Genomic DNA, 15,229 nt, shown 5'->3' with positions numbered 1-15,229 from the left:
ATGAGTCCAAAGGCTCATGGGCCCTGGTGCAAGAGTTCCGCTTGGGCCCCCCCTTCCCTCAGTGCTTTGTAGCCAGGGGCAGGGAAGAAGCACATAGCCTTCGTGCTGCCCTCCCCCGAGCCAAATTCTTGACCTCACCCCTTCCCTCCAACCAGAGGTGTAACCTTACCTGCACTTTCTATAATGCCAGTGTCTTCTTATGTGGCACAAGGGTCTGCACCACCTATAGCTATGCCCCTGCGTGAGATGACGTGACTCTCGTAAGAGCAGGAAATCGGACATCTTTAGACTGTCAGCTCTCTGATCAAGGAGTCGGTGCAGGTAAACCGTTCTGCTGTCACGCAGGGACACACGTCGTCATGGTTACAAGTCCTCCGGGCGTTTGCGCGGAGCCTTCCAGCTGTGTCTCCATGTACCCACAGGGGACCCCGAGCTTTTAATCTGTTAATGTATGAGACTGATGGAGCAGCCTTCCTCCATTTAACCTTCTTCTCCAAGACGTTATAATGTGAGCTTCATGACTTTGATCTGTGAGGTCCTGGTCACCCACTTGTCCGTAGCTCCGTAAAGGCCTTGTCCAGGATTAAAAAAAAACATGGCTGCTTTCTTCCAAAAACAGTGCCACCCCCTGTCAATGGGTTGTGTCTGATATTGCAGCCCAGGTCCATTGGTGTCAATGGGACAGTGCTGCAATACCGCACGCGACCTGTGGACAGGGGTGGTGCTGATTTGGAAGAAAGCCACCATGTTTTTCTAATATTGGAAAACCCCTTTAAACGAATACACAAGGCCTGAAGAGGCGGAGCATGACACAGGGATTCATAGAACCCCCTAGAGAAAACCCATGTGTTAGGCACCGCCCCCTTAGGCCGTACATTAGGCATAAGACAGTGTTGGAGTGTCCCTTTAATGGTACATACAACTAAAGTCACATACCCCTCCTCATTTCCCCGTTCCTAAGGGTACATTCGATTTCTCCAGACATGTCTGCGTTACTAAACACTTGCATTGAAATATCTGCTCCATGCCATTCCTCTGTTATTCCTCCTGAAAATGCATGAATAAATTAGGGCTCATACACACGAACATGTGTGGCACGTGCCCATGCTGCAGTCCACATGTGTGTCCGCCATTTGCGGATGCGGACTCATTCAATTGAATGGGTCCGCAATCCGCAAGATTTAGTCCACACCACAACAAATAGAACATTCTATTTTTTTTTTTTGCGGTGTGGAGGCACGGACCGAAATCCCACAGAAGCGCTCTGTAGTGCTTCAGTGAGCCTCCGCTCTGCACTGCTCGTATCTTACAGATAGCGGACCCATTCAAGTTAATGGGTCTGCATCCGTGATACGGAGCGTGCACGGCCGGTGCCTGTATATTGCGGACCCTCTGTTTGCAGGGCACAATTCTGGCACGGGCCGCACCAGTTGGTGTGTATGAGTCCTTAGGCCTCTTGCACACGAACGTGTGCTGCCCGTGCTGCGGACTGCAAATTGCAGTCTGCAATGCAAGGCACCGACCGCGGGCCAGCCGCATGCGGATCGCGACCCCATTCACTTGAATGGGGTCCGCGATCCGTCCGTTCCGCAAAAAGATAGGACAAGTTCTATTTTTTTACAGAACGGAAGCACGGAACGGAACACCACAGAAGCACTCCGTAGTGCTTCCGTTCCGTGGTTCAGTTCCGCATCGCATCTCCAGGTTTGCAGACCCATTGAAGTGAATGTGGGCCGCAATGCACGAACACCCACCGTGGGGCAGCCGCAGCAGATCGCGGACCCATTCATTTTAATGGGTCCGTGATCGACCGTTCCGCAAAAAGATAGGACATGTTCTATCTTTTTGCGGAACGGAAGCACGGGATGAAACCCCACGGAAGCACTCCGTAGTGCTTCCGTAGGGTTCCGTTCCGCACCATTCCACATCTCCGGATTTGAGGACCCATTGAAGTGAATGGATCCGCATCCGTGAAGCGGAATGCACACGGAACGGTGCCCGTGTATTGCGGATCCGCAAATGCGGTCCGCAATACGTCCACGGAGCGCACACGTTCGTGTGCAATAAGCCTTAAGGCCCAATGCACATGAACGTATTTTCTTTTCGTGTCCGTTCCGTTTTTTTGGTGGACTCCGTGTGCATTCTGTTTCCATATGTCCGTATTTACGTTCTGCAAAAAAATAGAACATGTCCTACTATTGTCCGCATTACGGACAAGGATAGGACTGTTCTATTAGGGGCCAGCTTCTCCGTTCCGCAAAATACAGAATGCACACAGACGTCACCCGTATTTTTTGCGGATCCGTTTTTTGCGGACAGCAAAATACATACGTTCGTGTGCATGAGTCCTAAGTCATTCCCAAAACCACTGGGACAGCACCCGGTCATGATAAGGAGCTCGGTCACGAAGAGGTAAACCGCTTCTGACCTTGAGAAGGATTCTTCGCGGTAAAGGCTCGGAGCACAAAAGCGCATTGTTCTCATGATCACGCCGCTTTTGTGACTACACACCGGGAAGATCCTCTCTGGCTGCAGCACCACGTTTTACCTTTAATGTCCCTTAAAATCTGGGTCACATCCCCCCTCGGCTGGTGAGCCTGTGGGGCACATCCATCCGATGTCTCCCAGGCGGAGGAACGCTGCGGCAGCCGCTTTATCAGAGGTAATTAAATCATTTCCACAGAATGAACAGAACCTTCTGATCACATAGCAGGTATGGCGCGGGCAGCAGCAGTGCCAAGCTCCCACGCGTACTGCCCTGCCAGATTCTCCTCTTGTGTACAGAACAGGTACAGACGGGGCGGCAGCAGTGCTGTCCTCTCCCACACATACACTGTCCTGCCAACCGCTCTGTTTGCACTTGAAGGAGAAGGCAGTGCCAGCCTATGTCCCTCTGTGCCACATCCATGCCCTCTGTGAGTCTCCCTCTTTATAACAGTGCCTGTAATTTCCATGTGAGTAGAGACAATTCATGCATAAAGAAAATCTACTTTGTCTACAATGGTGTGGCGTCATATAGCATCCAGATACGAAAAAATATATATATCGTATGATATGGCATGGTGCCCCCATGCCAACCACTGGGTGAGTTATCATAGGGTACCCTCGGAATAGGAACCTCGGTGTCTAAATCCCTAATGTAAGGAATAAAATGTCAGGCTAATACTGCCATATACAGCTCACATAATACCGTCATACAATGCCCTAATAATCGCATACAAATTATGTTCCCTTAAATAGCCAACATAATACCGCTATGCACTGTCTGAATAATAGGCCATGTTCCGAATATTCCCTTAAATACATCCATAATACTGCCATATAGTGCCTAAGTAATATGCCATATCCGAAAAATATTCCCTTAAATACATCCTTAATGGGGGCCAACTGCCGACATGACCGGACGCATCTAGGGTCTTCTCCAGCTCCCGATTATCATCCTGCGCCATCCTGGTACATATTAACCTACCACCATAGCTTGGTCAGTGTACCACAGAAGGAGGAAATCAAGGAGCCAAGACATGAGCCCGGGTAAAGCGCAGGCAGCAGCGGAGCGCCCGAAAGAATATGCCAGGCAGGAGGTCCAACATGGCGCCGCTGCGGCCGCCTCACCTCGTGCTCCTCACCCTCGATCGTCAATCAGCGCAGCAAACTCTGATGGAGGATGACACAGAACCTTGAAAACAGCCCATGAACAACCGATGGCGGCTATTTCAGCATGCCAGTCATCGCTGACTGGCAAAATAGAAGAGGGGAGAGTCGACCTGGGACTTCTGCGCCATGATGTCCAGCAACTGAGAGAAAGAGTTCGCCATAATGAAGAGCGGGTCTCAGCCCTGGAAGACCTCACAAGACCCCCTGACAGCCAGAGTACAGGCCATAGAGGGTTCAGTGGATGCATATGGAGGCTCAGTGGATGTATATGGAGGCTCAGTGGATGTATATGGAGGCTCAGTGGATGTATATGGAGGCTCAGTGGATGTATATGGAGGTTCAGTGGATGTATATGGAGGCTCAGTGGATGCTTATGGCACCCATCTATGGAGGCAGAAACGTGACGATCTGGAGAACAGAGCCAGAAGAAATAATGTCCGGATCCTAGGTATCCTAGGGATCAGACCCAGCCACATTCCTGGAACAGTGGTTTAAGTCCACGTTCCCAGATGCAAGCTTCTTAATGGCTTATGCAGTTGAGAGAGCCCACCGTGTCCCAGCGCGGCCACCACCACCAGGGGCACCCGCTAGACCCCTCTTGGCCCGTATGCTTAACTGGAAAGACAGAGACCTTATCTTAAGCCAAGCGAGAAACAAGCCAACCATCACATTAGGCAATGCGGACACATCGCTGTTCCCAGATTTATCAGCAGAATTAGGGTCCATTCACACGTCCGCGGAAGGGAATTGCGGACCCATTCATTCCTATGGGGCAGCACGATGTGCTGCCCGGACATGGAATTGCGGACCCGCACTTCCGGGTCCGCAATTCCGTTCCCGAAAAATTGCGGACAAGAATAGGCATATTCTATAGTGCCGGCGATGTGCGGTCCGCAAAATGCGGAACGCACATTGCCGCTGTCCGTGTTTTGCGGATCCGCGGCTCCGTGGATCCACAAAACACGTTACGGACATGTGAATGGAGCCTTACAGAAGAAACGCGCCACCTTTACAGCTGTCAAGCGACGCTTGAGGGAACTTAATCTGCAATATTCCATGGCCGGGTACCGGCACGCCTGCGAGTGGTAAATGGCGGGACATCACTATTCTTCACTAACCCTCGTGAAGCTGAGGAATGGATATCAACGCGGCCAAGAAGATCACCTCCTATTTGAGAGATACCGGGACCTCAGAGGGGTTCTGCATCGCCTTTCCTCAACAAAGGACTTACAGAGCAACAAGTATGCCGACCCTCACACTATGTAGAAGGGACTTCTGGTATAGTAATACGCTTGCAACCTTACATAATACGAAGCTAACTGACACTGCTCACGGCATTAGTTCATATTTCAGTTACTAAGCACTAGCATTAAATACGGGAGTCTGATCAGACACCTGCATAGGTACAGTTGTGTTCAAAATAATAGCAGTCAGACATCACTAACCTGATCAATCACTGTTTTTGGTAGAAATGATGTTTCTACATGGCAAATAATTTACTAGCAGGTGTAGTAGAGTAACAGAAATCCAACAGACCCAACAGTCATGACATGCATGCTGCTGATTCTGTGTAAATGACTCACGAATTGAAAGGGGCATGTTCAAAATAATAGCAGTGTGGAGTTAGGGTTAGTGAGGTCATTCATTCTTTGAAAAACAGGTGGCAATTATTGCCCTTATTTAAGGAAGGAAGGCAGCAAAAGTTGTACATGCTGGTTACAGTGCATTTCTCTTTGAAATTCTGAGGAAAATGGGTCGTTCCAGACATTGTTCAGAAGAACGGCGTACCTTGATTAAAAAGTTGTAGTGTTTGCAGGTCGGCACTGCTGCTGAGATCGCGGTGCACGTGTCTATACGATGGCGTTCCCAATAAAATACTCAAGAAAAGACCGGCACTCGCTGTAGATGATTATTCTTCTGCTTTATTGTCACATATACAGTAAGTAGTGACGCGTTTCGGTGCTATCACACCTTCATCAGACTGTTAAAAAGTTGATTGGAGAGGGGAAAACATATAAAGAAGTGCAGAAAATGATAGGCTGCTCAGCTAAAATGATCGCAAATGCTTTAAAATGGCAACCAAAACCTAAAAGACGTGGAAGAAAGCGAAAAACTACCATTCGAATGGATAGAAGAATAGTCAAAATGGCAAGGACTCAGCCAACAATCAGCTCCAGGAAGATCAAAGAATGTCTAAAGTTACCTGTGAGTCCTGTTACAATTAGAAGACGCCTATGTGAAGCCAAGCGATCTGCAAGAAGCCCCCGCAAAGTCCCACTGTTGAAAAAAAGACATGTGCTGAAGAGGTTACAATTTGCCAAAGATGAAAGTAAGATTGTTCTTTTTGGGTCTAGTGGCCGGAGACAGTTTGTCAGACGACCCCCAAACACTGAATTCAAGCCACAGTACACTGTGAAGACAGTGAAGCATGGTGGTGCAACATCATGATATGGGGATGTTTCTCATACTAAAGCCTCATGCACACGACCGTATTTTGTTTCCGTGTCCATTCCGTTTTTTTTTTGCGGATAGGATGCGGACCCATTCATTTCAATGGGTCCGGAAAAAAGGCGGACAGCACACTGTGTGCTGTCCAAATCAGTATGTCCGTTCCGTTGCTCCCCCAAAAAAATTGTGCATGTCCTATTTTTTTCTAGTTTGCGCGACAAGGATAGGCATTATTACAATGGATCCGCAAAGAAAACGGATCAAAAAAAAAACGGATGCCATACGGAAAGTCATCCGTTTTTTTTGAGAACCGCAAAACACATACGGTCGTGTGCATGTAGCCTAAGGTGTTGGGCCTATTTATCGCATACCACGGATCATGGATCAGTTTGAATCCATCAGAATACTGGAAGAGGTCATGCTGCCTTAGGCCTCCTGCACACGACCGTATGGCTTTTTCAGTGTTTTGCGGTCCGTTTTTCACGGATCCGTTGTTATGTTTTTTGTTTCCGTTGTGTTTCCGTTTCTGTTCCGTTTTTCCGTATGGCCTATACAGTATACAGTAATTACATAAAATTGGGCTGGGCATAACATTTTCAATAGATGTTTCTGCAAAAAACGGAACGGAAACGGAAGACATACGGATGCATTTCCGTATGTGTTCCGTTTTTTTGCTGACCCATTGACTTGAATGGAGCCACGGAAAGTGATTTGCAGGCAATAATAGCACATGTTTTATCTTTAAACCGAATTGAAAAACGGAAATACGGAAATGGAATGCATACGGAGTACATTCCGTTTTTTTTTGCTGAACCATTGAAAGGAATGGTTCCATATACGGAACGCAAAAAAACGGCCAGTAAACGGGGAAAAAAAACGGTCGTGTGCAGGAGGCCTTATGCTGAAGAGGAAATGCCCTTGAAATGGGTGTTCGAACAAGACAACGACCCCAAACACACCAGTAAACGGGCAACATCTTGGTTCCAGACCAACAAGACTGACGTTATGGAGCGGCCGGCCCAATCCCCGGATCTTAATCCAATAGAAAAAATGCAGTTTCTGAGGCAAAACCAAGAAATAGAGAAGAACCGTGGATTGTAGTCCAATCATCCTGGGCTGGAATACCTGGTCACAGGGGCCAGAAGTTGGTTGACTCCGAGCAGCACAGACGTCCAGCAGTTCTCAGAGACAGCGGTTATACAACTAAATATTAGTGAAGGGATTCAAAGGAAAGCAAAATCTTCAAACATTTCTCAGTTTATATAGTAAATGTTTGAGTTTGTAAAGAAGAATACAAACACTGCTATTTTTTTGAACAGTCTAATATTCACTTTTCTTTTAAAAAAAAATGAGAAACAACACAAATTTGATATATTTTTCTTCATGTTTTGATTTGTAATAGAATGTGTAGTGTTCCCAATGCATTTGTGTGTATGGAAATAAAAGCTATCAGAAGGACTTTGAGCTTTATTCACTTTTTTAAACACACTGCTATTATTTTGAACACGACTGTATAACATCATACTGCACTATGCAGGTCCCCGATCACATGGCTACTGAAAAAGTTTTTAAGCTTCAGACACAGTACTGATGGTATTGGTTATCTTTCTGTAAGGCATGGCACAACTATAATGGGCATAGAAGACACAGAACACACCTACAAGTGATGTGAGATATTGTATTGAATCATATGAGCATCTTTTAAGCGGCCTTTCTCCTGCAATTGATATAAAGCAGCGATCATGTCAGCCATAACTATAATGTCCTGGAACGTGAGAGGCCCGGGAGGTTCCAGAAAAAGAATGGCGGTATTTGCACTTATTTGCAAGTATAACCCTCACATTCTAGGAGACGCCTCCGACGGCGGATACTGCAGGGAGGATGGGAAAACCCTGGATACAATGGAAAGAAAATGCATATGGGAACTCCATATTCCAGAGGGGTGTCATTGTTAATACACCGAGCTATTAGATGGGAGGCACACCAAACGGTGATATACTCTGAAGGCCGATATGTCTTTGTCTTTGCACATGTCAATGGTATTCCATATATTGTGATGAACATATATAACCCACCACCACCTTAGCAAGATTTGCTGCTGAAATGTGGTGGATAGACACGCGGAGGGAGAAAAACCCTGAACGAGAAGAGTGTTCCTGCTTTACTCCGTCAAGGGGTGCACTATCAAGGATAGACTACAAATTTGGTACTGAAAACACATATTTAGATTTGATGGATATACAATATGAGCCGCAAGGAACTGTCGGGCCATGCACCGGTGACAATGAAACGGACGTTATCTGATAATACAGTGACACGCGGTAATAAGATACGTATACATCCCTTTTGGTTGACTTTAATGACAAACAACGATCGTTTTCCAGACCAACTTAATGTGTTTCTGGAAATACATACAGACGAGACGAACGACTTACTAATATGGGAGACTCTGAAAGCTTATCTGCGAGGATGCCTTAAATCATCTATATCCTATATTTAAAAAAAAGCAACTCAGCGTAAAGAGAATGAGTTAAGTGGCCAATGCAAAGAAGCGGAGAACCGCTTTACCTCTGATCCTGCGGATGATAATAGGACGGAGTGGATGCAAAAGGGGAGACAATATATGATATACCTTAAAGAAAAATGCGAAGGTAAAATGTTCTTTCTCAAACAGCAAACATTTGAGCTAGGCAACAAAGCAGGGAAAGTACTGGCACATGTAGTACGTAGAAATATGGCGGCACCGTCGGTGTTGCGTATACACACTGCAGACGGAGAGCTAGTGGAAGAAGCTAATGGTATACTAAATAGATTCAAAGAATTTTCCCAAGACTTATATACATCTAAGATCCAGTACACCCACTCTGAATTTGATAGCTATCTTAAGGAGATAATGTGTCCGCAGCTAGGCATTCAGGATAGAGATGAAGAGATAACGCTTGAGGAGGTTAAGGAGGACATTAAAGGGCTGAATCTGGGAAAATCTCCTGCCCCAGATGGTATCCCTCTGGAAGTGTACTCCAAGTACATAGACATTACATAAAATGTACAAAAAAACAGGGCCATCTCCCTGAATCACTGTACGATGCGTCAATAGCAGTACTACTAACACCCGACAAGAACCCGCTGGAATGTGGATCTTACAGGCCCATCTCCCTGTCATACATAGATTACAAAATACTTACCAAAATACTGGCCAATAGATTGAATAAAGTGATAACCTCCATAGTACACGAGGATCAGACAGGCTTCATCCCAGGCAGGTCCACATCCAGCAATATCAGAAGAGCACAAGTCATAGCACAAATAGGACGGGAAGAACATAAACATTGGGATCTAGCCTCCCTAGATACAGCTAAGGCGTTTGGTTCCGTGGAATGGCCTTTTCTAATAGAAACACTTAAAAGCTATGGATTTGGTCATGTATTCATTAATTGGATTCATATACTTTATCAAAAACCTAAAGCTAATATATTGGTCAATGGATCTTTGTCACCTATGTTTCAACTGAATAGAGGAACAAGGCAGGGTTGCCCCTTGTCACCCCTCCTGTTGGCGGTAGCAATAGAACATATAGCTATTAGAATACGTCAAGATTCAAGAATAGCTATGGGAGGAAGAGAAGACAGGATAGGATTATATGCGGACGACCTAGTATTGTATATGGATGATGTAGAGAAATCCCTGCCAAGAGCAGTAGAACTCATTAAGGATTATGGTCACTTTTCCGGCCTTCGAATAAATTGGACAAAATCTGCCCTTATGCCACTTTGGTCACCTGGATGGCCCTCAATATACAACAACCTATTGGTAGTAGAGCAATTTAGGTATCTGGGCATAGTCATCACCAGGGATCCACTTTTGTCCTACACTAAAAACATTGCTCCCGTAGAACCCTTCTTTGGTGACAAATTGAAGACCTGGAAAACTCTCCCTCTATCGGTCATGGGGAGACTAAGCCTAATCAAAATGATTTTGCTACCTAAGGGTCTATATCTCTTAGAGCACGCATGTACACCTATCCCTCGCAGTTTCTTTGACTGATTACATGCTTGTATGGGCAAAGGAGAGATGGAAACTAGCATTGTGTACAGGTGAAACTCGAAAAATTAGAATATTGTGCAAAGTTCATTTATTTCAGTAATGCAACTTAGGGTGGGCTCACACTAGCGTTATGGAGTCCGTTATGGCTTTCCGTTAATTATAACATGGTTATAACGGAACATAACGGAATCCATAGGATGGAATGCAAAACGGAAACCTTTAAGAGGCATTCCGTTTTGCTCCGTCCTAATAGAAGTCTATGGGAAAACATAACGGATCCGTCTGGGTCCCGTTATGCAAGACGCCTGTCGACAGGACTTTGTTTTCCGTCTTGCATAACGGGAACCAGATGGATCCGTTTTGATTCCCAAAGACTAAATGGACTTTTGCACGATATTCTAATTTTTCGAGTTTCACCTGTACTTTACAAAGAACATGGCAACAAGAGGGTGCAGCTTTGCCCGACTTTTATTTATATTTTTTAGCGGAACAGTTAAGACTTTTGAAAACCTGGGTGACACAGGCTATGCTACCAAATGCTACAACATCACTTGCATCTTACCACTATGTGGCCGATATTGAAAGATATAAAACTGTTCCCCAAACAGGCTCTACAAATACATAGACTTGCACACCAGGTATAGAATACTACGAAATTCCAACAATATAGGGACTGGGCGGATGTCATACAAACACCGGAGGGGGTAACAATATGGAAATAATATGGGATACTTACCTTAAAGGACATACATGACAAAGGGACATTATGCTCATTTACTCAGCTGCAGGATAAATATGGGATCATACGTACTCATTTCTTTAGATATTTGCAGGTACGACACGCTCTTCAAGCACAATTTCAGAGCACCAAGCGAGCTATTTCCACATATCCATTAATAGGTATACACTCAATACACAAGGTCCAAAAGGCATCATATCTGCCCTGTACACACATCTCCTGGGCATCCGAATGGCTTTGAACCCACCGGCTGTGGAAGCTAAATGGAGAGCGTGCATTCCCCAACTTACCTCAGAAGAGTGGGAGGAGGCATCGGAAGCGCCCATAGGAGTCTCACCATCGCTCAACAATAGATTAAGGCCCCTTGCAGACAAGCGTGTCCGGATAAGGTCCGGATGCATTGCGGCAAATCCGCGCGAGTAGGTACCCAATTGCAGTCAGTATTGACTGCGATTGCGTTCCGTTGTTCAGTTTTTATCGCGCGGGTGCAATGCGTTTTGCACGCGCGTGATAAAAAACTGAATGTGGTACCCAGACCCGAATTTCTTCACAGAAGTTCAGATTTGGGTTCGGTGTTGTGTAGATTGTATTATTTCCCCTTATAACATGGTAATAAAAAGAGACCAGCAACACGCGATCAAGAGGAGGAGGTGAGTTAATTTTTTTTATTTTTTAACCCTCAATTGACCTTCTACTAAGCATTCTGTATTAAAGAATGCTAATATTTTCCCTTATAACCATGTTAGGCCCCTTTCACACGAGCGAGTTTTCCGCGCGGGTGCAATGCGTGACGTGAACGTATTTCACCCGCACTGAATCCGGACCCATTCATTTCTATAGGGCTGTGCACATGAGCGGTGATTTTCATGCATCACTTGTGCGTTGCGTGAAAATCTCAGCATGTTCTATATTCTGCGTTTTTCACGCAAAGCAGGCCCCATAGAAGTGAATGGGGCTGCGTGAAAATTGCAAGCATCCGCAAGCAAGTGCGGATGCAGTGCGATTTTCACGCACGGTTGCTAGGAGACGATCGGGATGCGGACCCGATCATTATTATTTTCCCTTTTAACATGGTTATAAGGGAAAATAATAGCATTCTTAATACAGAATGCATAGTACAATAGGGCTGGAGGGGTTAAAAAATAATATAACTCCCCTTAATCCACTTGTTCACGCATCCGGCATCTCTTCTGTCTTCTTCTTTGAGGACTAGGACCTTTGATGACGTCACTGCGCTCATCACATGGTCCATCACATGATCTTTTTACCATGGTGATGGATCATGTGACGGACCATGTGATGAGCGCAGTGACATCATCAAAGGTCCTTTTCCTCAAAGAAGAAGACAGAAGAGATGTCGGATGCGTGAACAAGTGGATTAAGGGGAGTTATATTATTTTTTAACCCCTCCATAATACAATCTACACAACACCGAACCCAAACCTGAACTTCAGTGAAGAAGTTCGGGTCTGGGTACCACATTCAGTTTTTTTATCACGCGCGTGCAAAACGCATTGCACCCGCGCGATAAAAACTGAACAACGGAACGCAATCGCAGTCAAAACTGATTGCAATTGGGTATCTACTCGCGCAGGTTTGCCGCAATGCACCCGGGACGCATCCGGAGCCAAAATGTGACACCCGTGTGAACCCAGCCTTATGCTACATAGGAGTTATCTGACCCCTACCGGACTATACAACATGGGCAGGCTGCCTCATAACAGATGTCATAGGTGTGCACGAGCTGATATGGGACTGCAGCTACATTAAATACTATTGGCAGGAAATGATAAATGTCTTATCCACGGTGGTCCCAAATCCATTGTCGGTATGCCCCAAAATAGGTTTACTACGGATATTGGAGGATGAGATATGGACGCACCACACTAGTATTATTCCTTGCTAGGAAAGCAATAGCGCTCAGATGGATGGCAGGTAGACCGCCGACGGTGAGTCAGTGGAAATCTTTGGTAAACCAGGTCATCCCTTTAGAGAATATAATATTGCAAAATAGGAAATGTGGGGAAGTCTGTGCTCATCACCATTGACGTTATCTAACTTTCACATGTATACAAATCGACCACCCACATGATATCTGGCACAATATGGAAAGGAGAATACTTCAATGAATAAAGATGTTAACTTTATTGAATAGAGGTTATAAGATAAAGCCGCGCTCACATTGATGTATAACGTTTTATATCAGGAATCTACACTGGATTTTATTTTATGTACATGTTACATTATTTGATACGATGTTGATCAGTATGTACCTGCGCCATGCCTTCCTTGTTATTCTTCAATAAAACGAGTTAAAAAAAAAATAAAAAATACATCCTTAATACTGCAATATAGTATCCAAAAAATATGCTTTGTATTAAAATATCCCTTTATGTAGTCCACATAATACTGCCACATAGTATGTGAATAATATGCCATATCCAAATAATATTCCCTCATGTAGACCGCAGAATGTTGCCATATAGCGCCCAAATAATATTCTGTAAAATAGGGTACATAATACCGCTATAGAGTGCCCAAATAATATGCTTTATAGAATAATATTCCTTAATATAGAGCACATAATACTGCCATATAGTGTATGGCTTACTCAAGAATCCCTTAAAACAGGGAACATAATACTGCCATGTGGTATCCAAATTATATGCGTTATAGAATAATATCCCTTTATGAAGACACATAACATTGCCATATATTGTGCAAACAATATGCCGTATCAAAATAATAATCCCTTGAATAGGGAACATAATACTGCTATGTAGTACCCAAATAATATGCTGTATCCAAATAATATTCCCTTTAATAGGACACATAATACTGCCATATAGTGCTCAAATAATATGCTGTATCCAAATTTCCTCATCGTCCTCAGGAAGCACAGAGCAGGATGTATGTGCTGTCTTCGTACTCGAGGAAAGCATAAATTACACATAAGACAAATTTCTCTTTCCTCATCGTTCTCAGGCAGCACCCACATACCGCTCTGTGTACTGCCTGAGGACTCAAGGAAAGCAAAATTACACGTAAGACAAATACTCTCCAGTTCCTTAAATAGACCATATAATACTGCTATATAGCGCCCAAATAATATGAATTATCTAAATAATACCCTCAAAATAGGTCACATAATACTGCCATATAGTGCACAAATAATATTTCCCAGTCTTTACTGTAGTTCTGACATTATATTCCTAAAATACATACATGGATAACAAATCATACATGGATGGCTGCAATCTGTGGGGGGCCAGGAGCAGCCCCCCCAGTGCCAACAAGTGCTTTGTATCCCCTGGTCTTAATCTGATCCATCCTGGCCCGGTAATCTCAGATGCTTCCGATGATACCGTCTACATAATCCCAGATGAAGAAATGCAGCAGCAGATGGAGCGGATAGTCTCAAGTCTCCCATCCTGAGACGGGGTAGGGGGGGTCCTCGCTGCCTCTGCAGCATCTGTGTGACCACGTGATGTATGTAGAACATAAAGCACCGGACCTTATCATAACCCGATGCATCCCGGTGGCTGAGGGGCGATGAGCCTGTAAAAAAAATCTCCACACACAATGCCCTGAAAGCCTGATCCTCAACATACCGCCATATGGTAACACCAGTCCAGATACCCTGATCAATAGGAAGCACTGCCGTGTATCGTACAAGCCATCGCATGTTCAAGTCCTCAAGACAAAAAGTACAGATGAGTTTAATAAAAAAAAAAAAAAAAGTCTAGATGTAAAAAAACACAAGTAAAAAAAAAAAAATCGGTTTATTAAAAAAAATAGTATTGGTATCGCTACTTCTATAAAAGCCCAAACTATTATTTATCCCCCGCGGTCAACGCCGAAAAAAACACAAAAAAGCATAAACTGCCAGAATTTATGTATTTTGGTCACCTCACTACCAACAATTTTTTTAAAATAAAAAGTGAATAAAATATCGTATGTACTGTCAAATGGTACATAAATAAACAATACAGCTCACCATACAAAAAAAAAGGGGATGTGTCACAAAACATATTCTACATTTTTCAAACCAGCACCTGGATCTGAATATTTTTGTAATTGCATGTAATTAAAAATTCAGTACAGCCACCGAGTTATTCAATAAAATGTATCTGTGTAGCGCCACCTGCTGTTTGTTCTCGTCCTTTTTTTTTGTCCTTCTCACTGAGGTGGTCGCACGTGCTCAGTTTAAATCTCCAACTGCCACCACTCATATGTTCTGTTAAAAGCTGTGGCAATTACAAGGAGAGAGCTGCAGCAGAAAGGACATGCTCCCTGAGCTGTCAGGCTGAAGATAATCTAGCAGAGCAATTGGAGCAATGAATG

The sequence above is a fragment of the Bufo bufo genome, chromosome 7, assembly GCF_905171765.1.
Source record: "Bufo bufo chromosome 7, aBufBuf1.1, whole genome shotgun sequence".
NCBI lineage: Eukaryota > Metazoa > Chordata > Amphibia > Anura > Bufonidae > Bufo > Bufo bufo.
This window is presented reverse-complemented; position numbering follows the sequence as displayed.